The sequence below is a fragment of the Bos taurus genome, chromosome X (genome assembly GCF_002263795.3).
Source record: "Bos taurus isolate L1 Dominette 01449 registration number 42190680 breed Hereford chromosome X, ARS-UCD2.0, whole genome shotgun sequence".
Lineage (NCBI taxonomy): Eukaryota > Metazoa > Chordata > Mammalia > Artiodactyla > Bovidae > Bos > Bos taurus.
In genome coordinates, this window is record NC_037357.1 from 62,379,992 (window position 1) to 62,392,874 (window position 12,883).

Below are 12,883 nucleotides of genomic sequence, written 5' to 3' on the forward strand. Positions count from 1 at the left end.
GCAGAAGGTTCTTAAGAAGGAGAAACATTTCTTCAAGCAGGAAGCATTGTTGTTATATAATCCTTAGTACAGAGTTTAAGATGAGTTGTTTTGTTGTGTAATCATTAGCTCTGGGCTTAAAGAAAAAAACATTTTATGTGCCTAAGACTAAGGAATGTAGGGAGAAAAAAAAAAATTTGTCTTTTTCTCCTCCTGGAGAGCCTCAGACCCCTTTCTCCTTCTCGGGGACCCCAGACTTCTTATCAACCTACCTAAAAATTAACTCTCTCACCAGCATCAGGATCTTTTCTAGTGAGTTGGCTCTTTCCATCAAGTGGCCAAAGTATTGACCCTGAATAAATCTAAACTCAGAACTTTCATGTTATATGTTTTTCTTTACTCTTGCCTGGAAAATCCCATGGAGGGAGGAGCATGGTAGGCTACAGTCCATGGGGTCCCAAAGAGTCAGACATAACTGAGTGACTTCACTTTAAATTGACATTACAATAGCAGCAGAAAGTAACATTAGAACGGTATTTTCAAAGATATGCCTATTTGTCCAGTCAAAAGAACCACAAACATGCAGGTGTCCAGATAGCAATAATGCAAGAAAATATAGGACACTTGATAAATCAAATTTTTTCTAATATTGACAGATGTTCAGACATCCCATCAGGCAGGAAGGATATTAAGCATTATCAAAATACTGGTCAATCTCCTTCTGGCCTCTATGATTTTTGATGAGAATTCCAACTGTTATTTTTATTGAGACTCCTTTGTATTGGATTGGACAAAAAGTTCATTCAGGTTTTCCAGTACATTTTATGGAAAAATCTGAATGAACTTTTTGACCAACCCAATCTATAAGTTACATTTCACTCATTGTTTTTGAGATTCTTTGGCTTTGGCAGTTTGTCTATGATGTGTGTAAGTTTAGATACTTTTTAATTTATCCTACTATTTAGTTGGTTATTGAACAGTTGTGCATATTCATGTTTTTCATCGTATTTTAGTAGTTTTTAACAGATATTTTCTCAAATATTTTTTTGGCCTTTCTTTTCCTTCTGGAACTCTCATATATATGTTGTCTATTTGGTGATGTCTAACAGACCTCTGAGATAATTATTCTTCCTTATTTCTGTTGCTTAGTACAACTTGACCTGACTTCAAGTTTTATGAATTCTTCTTCTACCTGTTCAAATCTGCTATAGAACTCTATTAATGATTTTTTTATTTTAATTATTGTGATTTTTAAGCTATAGAATTTGTGTTTGGTTCTGTTTTTTTTTTTAAAATAAATTCTGTCTCTACTGACATTTTCTTCTGGTTAGATATCATAGCCATACACTCCATTAATTCTTTATACACATGCACATGCACACACACATATATTTGGTTTTCTAAACATTTTTATAATATTTAATTTAACATCTTCATCAAGTAAGTCCAACATCTTCCATAGGGGCACTTATGTTGATTGTCTTTTTTCTTTCAAGTGGGCTATCTATTCATGTTTATTTCCATGTCTTCTAATTTTTCTTTTCTTTTTTTTTTTTTTGAGTAACTGATATTTTAATATAATGTAGTGACTCTGGGAATAAGAATTTCATTCTTCACAGAGTTTGTTGTTGCTCCTCGTAACTAGTTTTGTTGTTGTTTTTCTTCATTTGTTTAATGACTCTTGGACTAATTCTGTAAAGTGCTTTCTTGACATATGTAGCCAGCAAAATGTCTGTTTGCTTAGTTCAGGTGTCAGCTAATAACTGGACAGAAATTTAGTTAAATTCCACAAGCCATTAAGTCTCCTGGCCTTCACCAAAGAATTTTACAAGTTACTTGACACATGCCTTCAGTTTTCTGCAGTTTGCAACTCTGCCTTAGCCATACTTTCTGCTTATTCAGAGCCTTACAGTCACTTAGAAGTGAGAGATTAGAGCTTTCTACGGTCTTTCTTGGGCATGCCTACAGCCCTGAACTCCATGTGGCCTTCTAGAGTATCCAAAATATGTTGAGCTTTAAAGTCTACTACAAACATCTCATTTACCAGTTTTTCCTTTTACGTTTTTCAGTCAGCCTTTTGTTAATTCCAACTGGTATCACTGTCCAGGTAGCTGCAGGGTTAAATAATTACCACTACTTTTTTTTTTTTTAAATCAAATTCCATGAGGGGATTTACACAGAGGGAGCTCTGATTCAGGTCAGTTAAAGACAGATCTGAGAAAGGAGATATGCAAGGAGCTCCTAGACATGTCAAATAGTGACAATTATCAGAAGATTAATTTTTTAGAAATCCAAACCTGTTTTTGTTCCCTCCATTGGTTGCCAGAGTGCAGGTTTTCATATTGCTGTGGCTACTATATTTGTGAGTCTGTCAGTTTTCAAGGTTTCCATATATCTGGGGAGTGGAGGATAGAAGTAGGGAAAGCTAAAATAACACAAACTTTTCTATTTTTACTGAGATTCAACTGTTCTTCTTTAAGAAATACTTTTTGTATTACTGTAAGCCTTTAGTTATCATTCAGATTTTAAAAAAAAGGTTGATTTGGGCCATTTTTTCCCAGTGTTCTCATTGCTTTCATGGGGGAGAGGACTTTTGGAGAGCTTCTTTATTAGGTCCTTTGACAACTGTCTTTGACTTTTGCTCAGATCAGCAGAATATTGGCTTTTCTCACATAGTAATAACCTTTAATAGATCTTCCTTGTACAATGTATATAAAGGGTATTTCAACAGTTAAATATTTTGGTATAGAAATAAAGCCATCTGTTCCATTTAAAACATAGTCTCATGTAATTTTTATTTTTAAGAAAAAATTTGTTGCCTTTATAGATAGCATATTTCATTACTGAGGTAGGAGAATATAATTCTGTAAGAATTTTGGCAATGATAGTTTTTATTTTACAGCATCCCTGTCCCCCCATACACATTCATCCCCTCTTGACATCAGTCAATGAGAATAATTTTATTGCAAGGCCCTGAGGCATGCTATTTGTTTCAAATTATATAGATAGATTCAGAATGTTTATCATAGTCTCCTGAAGTCTAAATGATACATATTGCAAATACAATGTACAGTCATTCAGCATTCTTCATACCAAATGAGGTTCATATGGAAGGTACTAGAAGGTTAAAAGTGTAAGGTATAGTTCTGCCAAGACAGAAAAGAAGGAGAGATGACCTTAATGGAGGTAGGTTCCTTTTATTTAGGCAAGGAGGGGCAACAGTTAACCTAACGACTAGGCTGAGCACGTGAGGGATCAGATCAGGGAGGCTTCTTATCTAAAGTTTGGTTTATGGACGCTATAAGGGAAACGTTAGGCAGGGTGTTTGGGGTATTCTTTAGTTGAGATGGCATTTGTAGTTGAACAGGGGGTGGGAGGTTTTGGGCAGGGGGTGATAAGTCCTCTGGGCACAGGGTGATAAGTCCCAGGCAGATGTAGGGGGTGGAAGGTTTCTGGACAGGGGGTGATAAGTACTAGGTAGATGCAACAGGCCCAGGGCATCAGGGTGGGACTTAGAGTTCAGTTTTGTTTTCTCCGAAGTTAGATGATTTAGCAAGGGCCTTTGAGACTGTTGTTTTCTTTTCGAGGCCCAAAGACTCCTTCAAAAAGGAACACTATTCTCAGATTCATTTGTTTGTATAATTTCCAGGGGGATTTTAATTTACCATCTTTGAATGTAACCCAAGAGTAACAGGTTTGGTCTCCAAGGTTTGATGTATTCCAACCCCACATTGTGTAAAGCAAATTTCTTATGTAATGACCAATGGAGATGGCCATTACATTTTGAAATAAGGCTGCAGATCTTCAAAAATCTTATTTCTTTCTATTCCACAGAATCTTGATACTTTGGCATGTATACAACGTGGGGAAAAAAAAACACACTGTAAATAGATAGTAATAGTCAATAGATTTTTGAACTTAGATTTTGTATCTCATACTCCTTAGGTACTTCATTAAGCTGTTCCAAGTTTACTATCAGTTCTTCCTTTGTGGCTCAGCTGGTAAAGAATCCACCTGCAATGTGGGATACCTCGGTACGATCCCTGGGTTAGGAAGATCCCCTGGAGAAGGGAAACGCTACCTATTCCAGTATTCTGGCCTGGAGAATTCCTTGGACTGTATGGTGCATGGGGTCACAAAGAGTCGGACACAACTGAGCAAGGAACAATGAAATAGCATTCATTATAGCTTGCTTAATCCAAGTAAATCTGACCTGAAAATGATGATTAATAGAGCCACTACAGTCCTTCAAATTACATTTAAGTTACTCTAAAAGTAATATACAAATGTAAAGTATAAAAAGCAAAAGTGTCAATGATACACTACAATGATTGTATACTTCCTTCACAATCACAGGCCCATCAAAATCCATTTCAGTATGTCAGAATTCATTGTGAGTGCTGCATTATGGATCACTTCATGTTTAAGAACGTTAGGACTTCAGAGCTGAATGAATTATAAACTCTTAATAAAGAACAATTGTACCACGTAGGTTTCTCCTTTGCTGTTGTTCAGTTGCTTAGTCAGATCCAACTCTTTGAGACCATGGACTGCAGCATGCTAGGCTTCCCTGTCCTTCACGTCTCCCTGAGTTTGCTCAAACTCATTTCGATTGAGTTGATGATACCATCCAACAATCTCATCCTCAGTTGTCCCCTTCTCCTCCCGCCCTCAATCTTTCCCAGCATCGGGGTCTTTTTCAGTGAGTTGGCTCTTCACATCAGGTAGCCAGAATATTGGAGTTTCAGCTTCAGTATCAGTCCTTCCAAAGAATATTCAGGGTTGACTCCCTTTAGGTTTGATCTCCTTGCAGTCCACGAGACTCTCAAGAGTCTTCTCCAACAGCACAGTTTGAAAACATCAATTCTTCCATGCTCAGCCTTCTTTATGGTCCAACTTTCACATCTATATATACATGACTCCTGGAAAAAACATAGCTTTGACTATATGAACCTTTGTGGGCAAAGTAATGTCTCTGCATTTTAATACTGTCTAGGTCTATCCTAGTTTTTCTTCCAAGGAGCAAGTGTCTTTTAATTTTGTGGCTGCAGTCATGATCCACAGTGATTTTGAAGCCAAAGAAAATAAATTCTGTCATTGTTTCCATTTTTTACCCTATCTATTTGCCATGAAGTGATGGGCCCAGATGCCATGATCTTAATTTTTTGAATGTTGAGTTTTAAGCCAGCTTTTTCTCTTCTCTTGCACTTAATTCAAGGGGCTCTTTAGTTTCTCTTTGCTTTCTGGCTTTAGGATTGTGTCATCTACATATCTGAGGTTATTGATGTTAGTAGGTTATTGATATCTGCTTTTTTTTAATTTTTTTTAAAAATTTTATTTTATTTTTAAACTTTACATAATTGTATTAGTTTTGCCAAATATCAAAATGAATCCATCACAGGTATACATGTGCTCCCCATCCTGAACCCTCCTCCCTCCTCCCTCCCCATACCATCCCTCTGGGTCGTCCCAGTGCACTAGCCCCAAGCAGATATCTGCTGTTTAGTTATACCTTATAAACTATTGATTGCCTTCGTAGAAATTTACTACTTGTAGATAGAAAGAATTTTCTACTGTAAGATTAAAAATAGGGTTGGAGATGGGACTGGAGAATTTCAGTGATTGCAATGGTTGGCTGAGTTCTACATCTATGTTGGTGGTAGGGAAAAATAGAGACTGATCACAGGAACAAAGGATCAGGAGAATGGGACTAATAATATACACACAATAGAGGAAGAGCAATCAGCTATGCAGTAATTCTCACTGGATGGGTATTATAGTACAGTTGCCCAAAAAGTGGATTCAGGTTGGGTTGGAAAGCCATGAGTAAACAAACAAAAAAATAATAATGATAATAACAGTATGATAATAAAGCATGTATAATGATCTAATAAATTATTCAGTGTAGTGTTGCTAGGACTACGTACTTGAGGAACTTAGAGGTAAGAATATACCTTTAGGCTGTTTCAGCTAAGAATGACTGTATGATAACAAACCCTTGCTGAGTCTTGAGTGCTGGTCCACAGCAGATTAGTAAGTCAAATAACACATCTTTTACTTACTAAAAAGTACATCTTCAATGAATCTAAGACTGTATATAAGTTTTTCCAAGTCACAATCATATCAGTGCTGTTAAAGGTACCAAAACTACTACATGCTACTCCAGGATTCACTTGATTGCACAGAGGTAGCCTGTAGCTCAAACTTCTCTAGACTTTGCCAGCAAGTAATATTGTTGAATTCATAACTATAATCCACATTATATGCTTAAGATTTCAAATACTGATGCACCAAATCTCTTAAACACCCAAATCTCTTAAAAATCTTACTCAAACTGATGTGTCACACATGTTTACAAGCAATATTTTTGTGTTATACTTCCATGTTTGTTTTTGAACCATGTCTAAAAAAAAAAAAAAACTTAACAATAATATCATCATAGTCTCTGCTATGGACTAAATGCTTATGTCCCCCCAAAATTTATATACTGAAATTGTAATCACCCATTTGATAACATTTGATGATGAGACTTTAGGAAGATGATTAGGTAATTAAGGTACAGCCCTCATGATGGGATGGAAAGTAAAAGTTGCTCAGTTGTGTCTGACTCTTTGCGACCTATGGACTATACATATACAGTCCAGGCCAGAATACTGGAGTGGGTAGCCTTTCCCTTCTCCAGAGGATCTTCCCAACCCAGGGATCGAACCCAGGTGTCCTGCATTGCAGGCAGATTCTTTACCAGCCGAGCCACAAGGGAAGCCCAAGAATACTGGAGTGGGTAGCCTATCCCTTCTCCAGCAGATCTTCCTGACCCAGGAATCGAACTGGGGTCTCCTGCATTGCAGGTGGATTCTTTATCAACTGAGCTATGAGGGAAGCCCTAGTGAAGGGATAGTGCCCTCATAAGAAGAGAAATGGGAGAGCTTGCTTCTTCTCTCTCTATGTTCTGCCATAGTTAAGATACAATAAGAAGACTGTCATCTGCAAACCAGGAAAGGACTTCTCAGCAGATGCCTAACATCTCAGCACTTCAATTTAGACTTTTCCAGTCTCCAGAAGTGTGAGAAATAAATGTCTATTGTTTAAGCCACTTAACTTATGGTTATTTGTTATTGTAGCCTGAACTGACAGAGTCTTTTTCCCAAATCCATTCACAATGACAGGAAACTAACTCCAAATTTTTGCCAGCTATAACCTTGTGAGGTGTAAAGGTGATACATTGTCCTTTGGAACTCTGAATGAGTCAAAGCTATGTAATGCTCCTTGCAGAAGTTGGAAAATGCCATCCAGGCCCTGAAATAGTATTACTGATTCCCCCATATGTTCACATTGTCTCCCCAGTAAGCAGCTACTTGAACTGTTGTATAAAGCCCATTTTTGTACAAGTCTGAAATGCTAATTCATATTGCACAGTCAAGGGACCAAACGGTATTATCACCTCTATTTCTCTTTCCTTTCATTCAGACACACATGCACATACATACACACAGTCACTCAAAACAAAACCCCTCATAACTTTGTCTCCTTAAACTTGCTCACCAGGCATGCTGAAATATATCTGAATCCTAGGCTAATTGAAAGCTGGTCTTCTACTCTAGCTGCATAAGAATATGAGTGTTGTTGTTTATACCTCACATTCCTTATGCATATGCTATCTATGCAAATATATTCTACTCCCATCTTTTCACTTACTTGCTGTGGATTTTGAACATGACTAATTGTCCCAAATCTGAGTTTCCTTATTTGAAAAGTGAGAGTGGGACCAAAACTAGATAATATTAAGGTGATTTTTATTTCTGCTTTTACATTGTTCTATTATTCTACAGGAAGAATCAAATAACATGTATTATTAGCCTACATCAAAATTTCTTCTTCCATTCCTTAATAATAATTCACACATTATACTCATCAGTCAACCAATAAGATTTATGGAGCATTTACTATGCAATTAATAGACACTCAACTAAGAAACTACAAATTCAAAAAAAGGGATTCAAGTGAGGATACTTTTCTGTGTGGAAGTTCGTAGTAAAACTTTCTGAAAGAGGATACCTGAGCTGAGTCCCAGAATGAATAGGAATGTACAGATTTCAAAAGATCAGGGAGATTTGAGACAGTGCTGTGAATTCTGTAACTTCACAGAGTTCCATTATTGCTATTGGAGAATTACTGGAATATTAAGAGGCAAAACTGGAGATGTTGGCAGATGCTTCATAAAAAGGAGCCTCCCATTATCACAGTAAAAGTTTGTATTTTATCCAGAAGGTAATGGGAAACACTGAAGGATTTTGATCAGGAAATAATATGATCACATCAGCAAATTATAAAAAAAAAATAATTCTGGTACTGATATAGACAATAGATTAGACAAAAGTAAGATTACCAGCAGGTATACTGGGTAAAGGGTTATTGGCAGAAATCCAGGATGAAATGATAAGTACATGAAGTAAAACACTGCCATGGGGAAAAGAGATCTGTAGAAAACAATAAGAAAATAGAATGAACACATTTTGTGATTTGTTGATATGAGGAGTTTTAGCCAAACAAAAGAATTCTCACTTGACCTATCTGAAAATGATACTTCTAGTCATCAATTTTAGGAATTTAAGGGGGAATTGCAACCACAGAATGTAGAGAATAGAAGGAATGGATTTGAGCCACCTGGGAAATATTGCTGAGGTGATGCTAAATCTAGATCAGAAAAATACTTATGTGGAAGTCTCATCATATAAGAGGTAGTTTAAATCCATAGGACTAGACAAAAGTCTCATCATATAAGAAGTAGTTTAAACCCATCAGTTCAGTTCAGTTCAGTCGCTCAGTCATGTCCGACTCTTTGCGACCCCATGAATAACAACACGTCAGGCATCCCTGTCCATCACCATCTCCCGGAGTTCACTCAAACTCACATCCGAGTCAGTGATGCCATCCAGCCATCTCGTCCTCTGTCGGTCCCTTTTCCTCCTGCCCCCAACCTCTCTCAGCATCAGAGTCTTTTACAATGAGTCAACTATTCGCGTGAGGTAGCCAAAGTACTGAAGTTTCAGCTTTAGCATCATTCTTTCCAAAGAACACCCAGGGCTGATCTCCGTTAGAATGGACTGGTTGGATCTCCTTTCAGTCCAAGGGACTCTCAAGAGTCTTCTCCAACACCACAGTTCAAAAGCGTCAATTCTTTGGCGCTCAGCTTTCTTCACAGTCCAACTCTCGTATCCATACATGACCACTGGAAAAACCATAGCATTGAGTAGAAGGACCTTGTTGGCAAAGTAATGTCTCTGCTTTTGAATATGCTATCTAGGTTGGTCATAACTTTTCTTCCAAGGAGTAAGCGTCTTTTAATTTCATGGCTGCAGTCACCATCTGCAGTGATTTTGGAGCCCAGAAAAATAAAGTCTGATACTGTTTCCCCATCTCTTTCCCATGAAGTGATGAGACCAGATGCCATGATCTTAGTTTTCTGAATGTTGAGCTTTAAGCCAACTTTTTCATTCTCCTCTTTCACTTTCCTCAAGAGGCCTTTTAGTTCCTCTTCACTTTCTGCCGTAAGGGTGGTGTCATCTGCATATCTGAGGTTATTGATATTTCTCCCAGCAATCTTGATTCCAGCTGTGCTTTTATCCAGCCCAGCATTTCTCATGATGTACTCAGCATAGAAGTTAAATAAGCAGGGTGACAATATACAGCCTTAACGTACTCCTTTGCCTATTTGGAACCAGTCTGTTGTTCCATGCCAGTTCTAACTTTTTGCTTCCTGACCTGCATAAAGGTTTCTTAAGAGGCAGGTCAGGTGCTCTGGTATTCCCATCTCTTTCAGGATTTTCCAGTTTATTGTCATCTACACAGTTAAAGGCTTTGGCACAGTCAATAAAGCAGAAATATATGTTTTTCTGGAACTCTCTTGCATTTTTGATGATCCAGCAGATGTTGGCAATTTGATCTCTGGTTCCTCTGCCTTTTCTAAAACCAACATGAACACCTGGAAGTTCACAGTTCATGTATTGCTGAAGCCTGGCTTGGAGACCTTTGAGTATTACTTTACTAGCGTGTGAGATGAGTGCAATTGTGCGGTAGTTTGAGCATTCTTTGGCATTGCCTTTCTTTGGGATTGGAATGAAAACTGACATTTTCCAGTCCTGCGGCCAATGCTGAGTTCTCCAAATTTGCTGGCATATTGAGTGCAGCACTTTCACAGCATCATCTTTCAGGATTTGAAATAGCTCAACTGGAATTCCATCACCTCCACTAGCTTGTTCGTACTGATGTTTTCTAAGGCCCCCTTGACTTCACATTCCAGGATGCCTGGTTCTAGGTGAGGGATCATACCATCGTGATTATCTGGGTCATGAAGATCTTTTTTGTCCAGTTCTTCTGTGTATTCTTGCCACCTCTTCTTAATATCTTCTGTTTCTGTTAGGTCCATACCATTTTTGTCCTTTATTGAGCCCATCTTTGCATGAAATGTTCCCTTGGTATCTCTAATTTTCTTGAAGAGATCTTTAGTCTTTCCCATTCTGTTGTTTTCCTCTATTTCTTTGCATTGATCGCTTAGCAAGGCTTTCTTATCTCTTCTTGCTATTCTTTGGAACTCTGCATTCAGATGCTTATATCTTCCTTTTCTCCTTTGCTTTTCACTTCCCTTCTTTTCACAGCTATTTTTAAGGGCTCCCCAGACAGCCATTTTGCTTGTATGCATTTCTTTTCCATGGGGATGGTCTTGATCCCTGTCTCCTGTACAATGTCACAAAACTCCGTCCATAGTTCTTAAGGCACTCTATCTATCAGATCTAGTCCCTTAAATCTATTTCTCACTTCCACTGTATAATCATAAGGGATTTGATTTAGGTCATACCTGAATGGTCTAGTGGTTTTCCCTACTTTCTTCAATTTAAGTCTGAACTTGGCAATAAGGAGCTCATGATCTGAGCCACAGTCAGCTCCTGGTCTTGTTTTGGCTGACTGTATAGAGCTTCTCCATCTTTGGCTGCAAAGAATATAATCAATCTGATTTCGGTGTTGACCATCTGGTGATGTCCATGTGTAGAGTCTTCTCTTGCGTCCGAGGTCAGGGCGGCAGCTTAGAGGAGCTACCCCCTGCCTGAGGCCAGGGACGGTGGCCGAGAGTGCCAAGCTGCAACAGCACAGAAGCAGCCAAGAGGAGCTACCTCACACCTGAGGTCAGGGGCAGTGGCCACGAGAGCCAGGCTGCAACAGTGCAGGAGCATCCGGAAGGAGCTACCCCACGCCCGAGGTCAGGGGCACCAGCCGAGAGGAGCAACCCCACATCCAAGGAGCAGTGGCTGCATGGGTGCAGGAGGGCCTAGAGGAGCTACTCTGTGTTCAAGGTCAGGAGGGGTGGTGGTGAGGAGCTACCCCACACCCGAGGTCAGGGGCACCAGCCAAGAGGAGCAACCCCACATCCAAGGAGCAGTGGCTGCACGGGTGCAGGAGGGCCTAGAGGAGCTACTCCGTGTTCAAGGTCAGGTGGGGCAGTGGTAGGAGATACCCCTCGTCCAAGGTAAGGAACAGTGGCTGCGCTTCACTGGAGCAGCCATGAAGAGATACCCCACGTCCAAGGTAAGAGAAACCCAAGTAAGATGGTAGGTGTTGCAAGAGCGCATCAGAGGGCAGACACACTGAATCCGTACTCACAGAAAACTAGTCAATCTAATCACACTAGGACCACAGCCTTGTCTAACTCAATGAAACTAAGCCATGCCCTGTGAGGCCACCCAAGATGGGCAGGTCATGGTGAAGAGGTCTGACAGAATGTGGTCCACTGGAGAAGGGAATGGCAAACCACTTCAGTATTCTTGCCTTGAGAACCCCATGAACAGTATGAAAAGGCAAAATGATAGGATACTGAAAGAGGAACTCCCCAGGTCAGTAGGTGCCCAATATGCTACTGAAGATCAGTGGAGAAATAACTCCAGATAGAATGAAGGGATGGAGCCAAAGCAAAAACAATACCCAGTTGTGGATGTGACTGGTGATAGAAGCAAGGTCCGATGCTGTAAAGAGCAATATTGCATAGGAACCTGGAATGTCAGGTCCATGAATCAAGGCAAATTGGAAGTGGTCAAACAGGAGACGGCAAGAGTGAACGTCGACATTCTAGGAATCAGCGAACTAAAATGGACTGCAATGGGTGAATTTAACTCAGATGACTATTATATCTACTACTGTGGGCAGGAATCCCTTAGAAGAAATGTAGTCATCATGGTCAACAAAAGAGTCTGAAAGGCAGTACTTGAATGCAATCTCAAAAATGACAGAATTATTTCTGTTCATTTCCAAAGCAAACCATTCAATATTACAGTAATCCAAGTCTATGCCCCAACCAGTAACGCTGAAGAAGTTGAAGTTGAACGGTTCTATGAAGACCTACAAGACCTTTTAGAACTAACACCCAAAAAAGATGTCCTTTTCATTATAGGGGACTGGAATGCAAAAGTAGGAAGTCAAGAAACACCTGGAGTAACAGGCAAATTTGGCCTTGGAATACAGAATGAAGCAGGGCAAAGGCTAATAGAATTTTGCCAAGAGAATGCACTGGTTTAAACCCATAGGACTCGACAAAAATGTTGAGACCATGTTCTGGATATTCTCTTCAATGTGTGGTCATTACATTGCCTACATCAGAAATACAAAGGGTGCTTCATAAAAATGCTGTACCCTAACATACTGAAAATTCCTTAGGAATCGGCCCTGAAATTTTATATTTTAAAAAGGAGATTATTTAGCATCCTATAGTTTAAAACTACTGATTGTCTTTTTCTGACTTTTCTTAACATAATACCCTCTGCATCCATCCATGTTGATTCAAATGGCATAATTTCACCCTTTTCTATGTCTGAGTGATCTTCCACTGTGTTCCATTATATATCTTTTCAATGTAATG

The 12,883-nt window shown here is 39.1% G+C and overlaps 1 non-coding gene across 1 annotated transcript; it reads right to left on the reverse strand.

Moving 5' to 3' along the window:
• Positions 1 to 769: 769 nt before the first annotated feature.
• MIR2285BN (microRNA mir-2285bn) lies at positions 770 to 829 on the reverse strand. The gene has a single exon (NR_162294.1). It is a non-coding gene; the product is annotated as a microRNA mir-2285bn (primary transcript).
• Between the last annotated feature and the right edge of the window lie 12,054 nt (positions 830 to 12,883).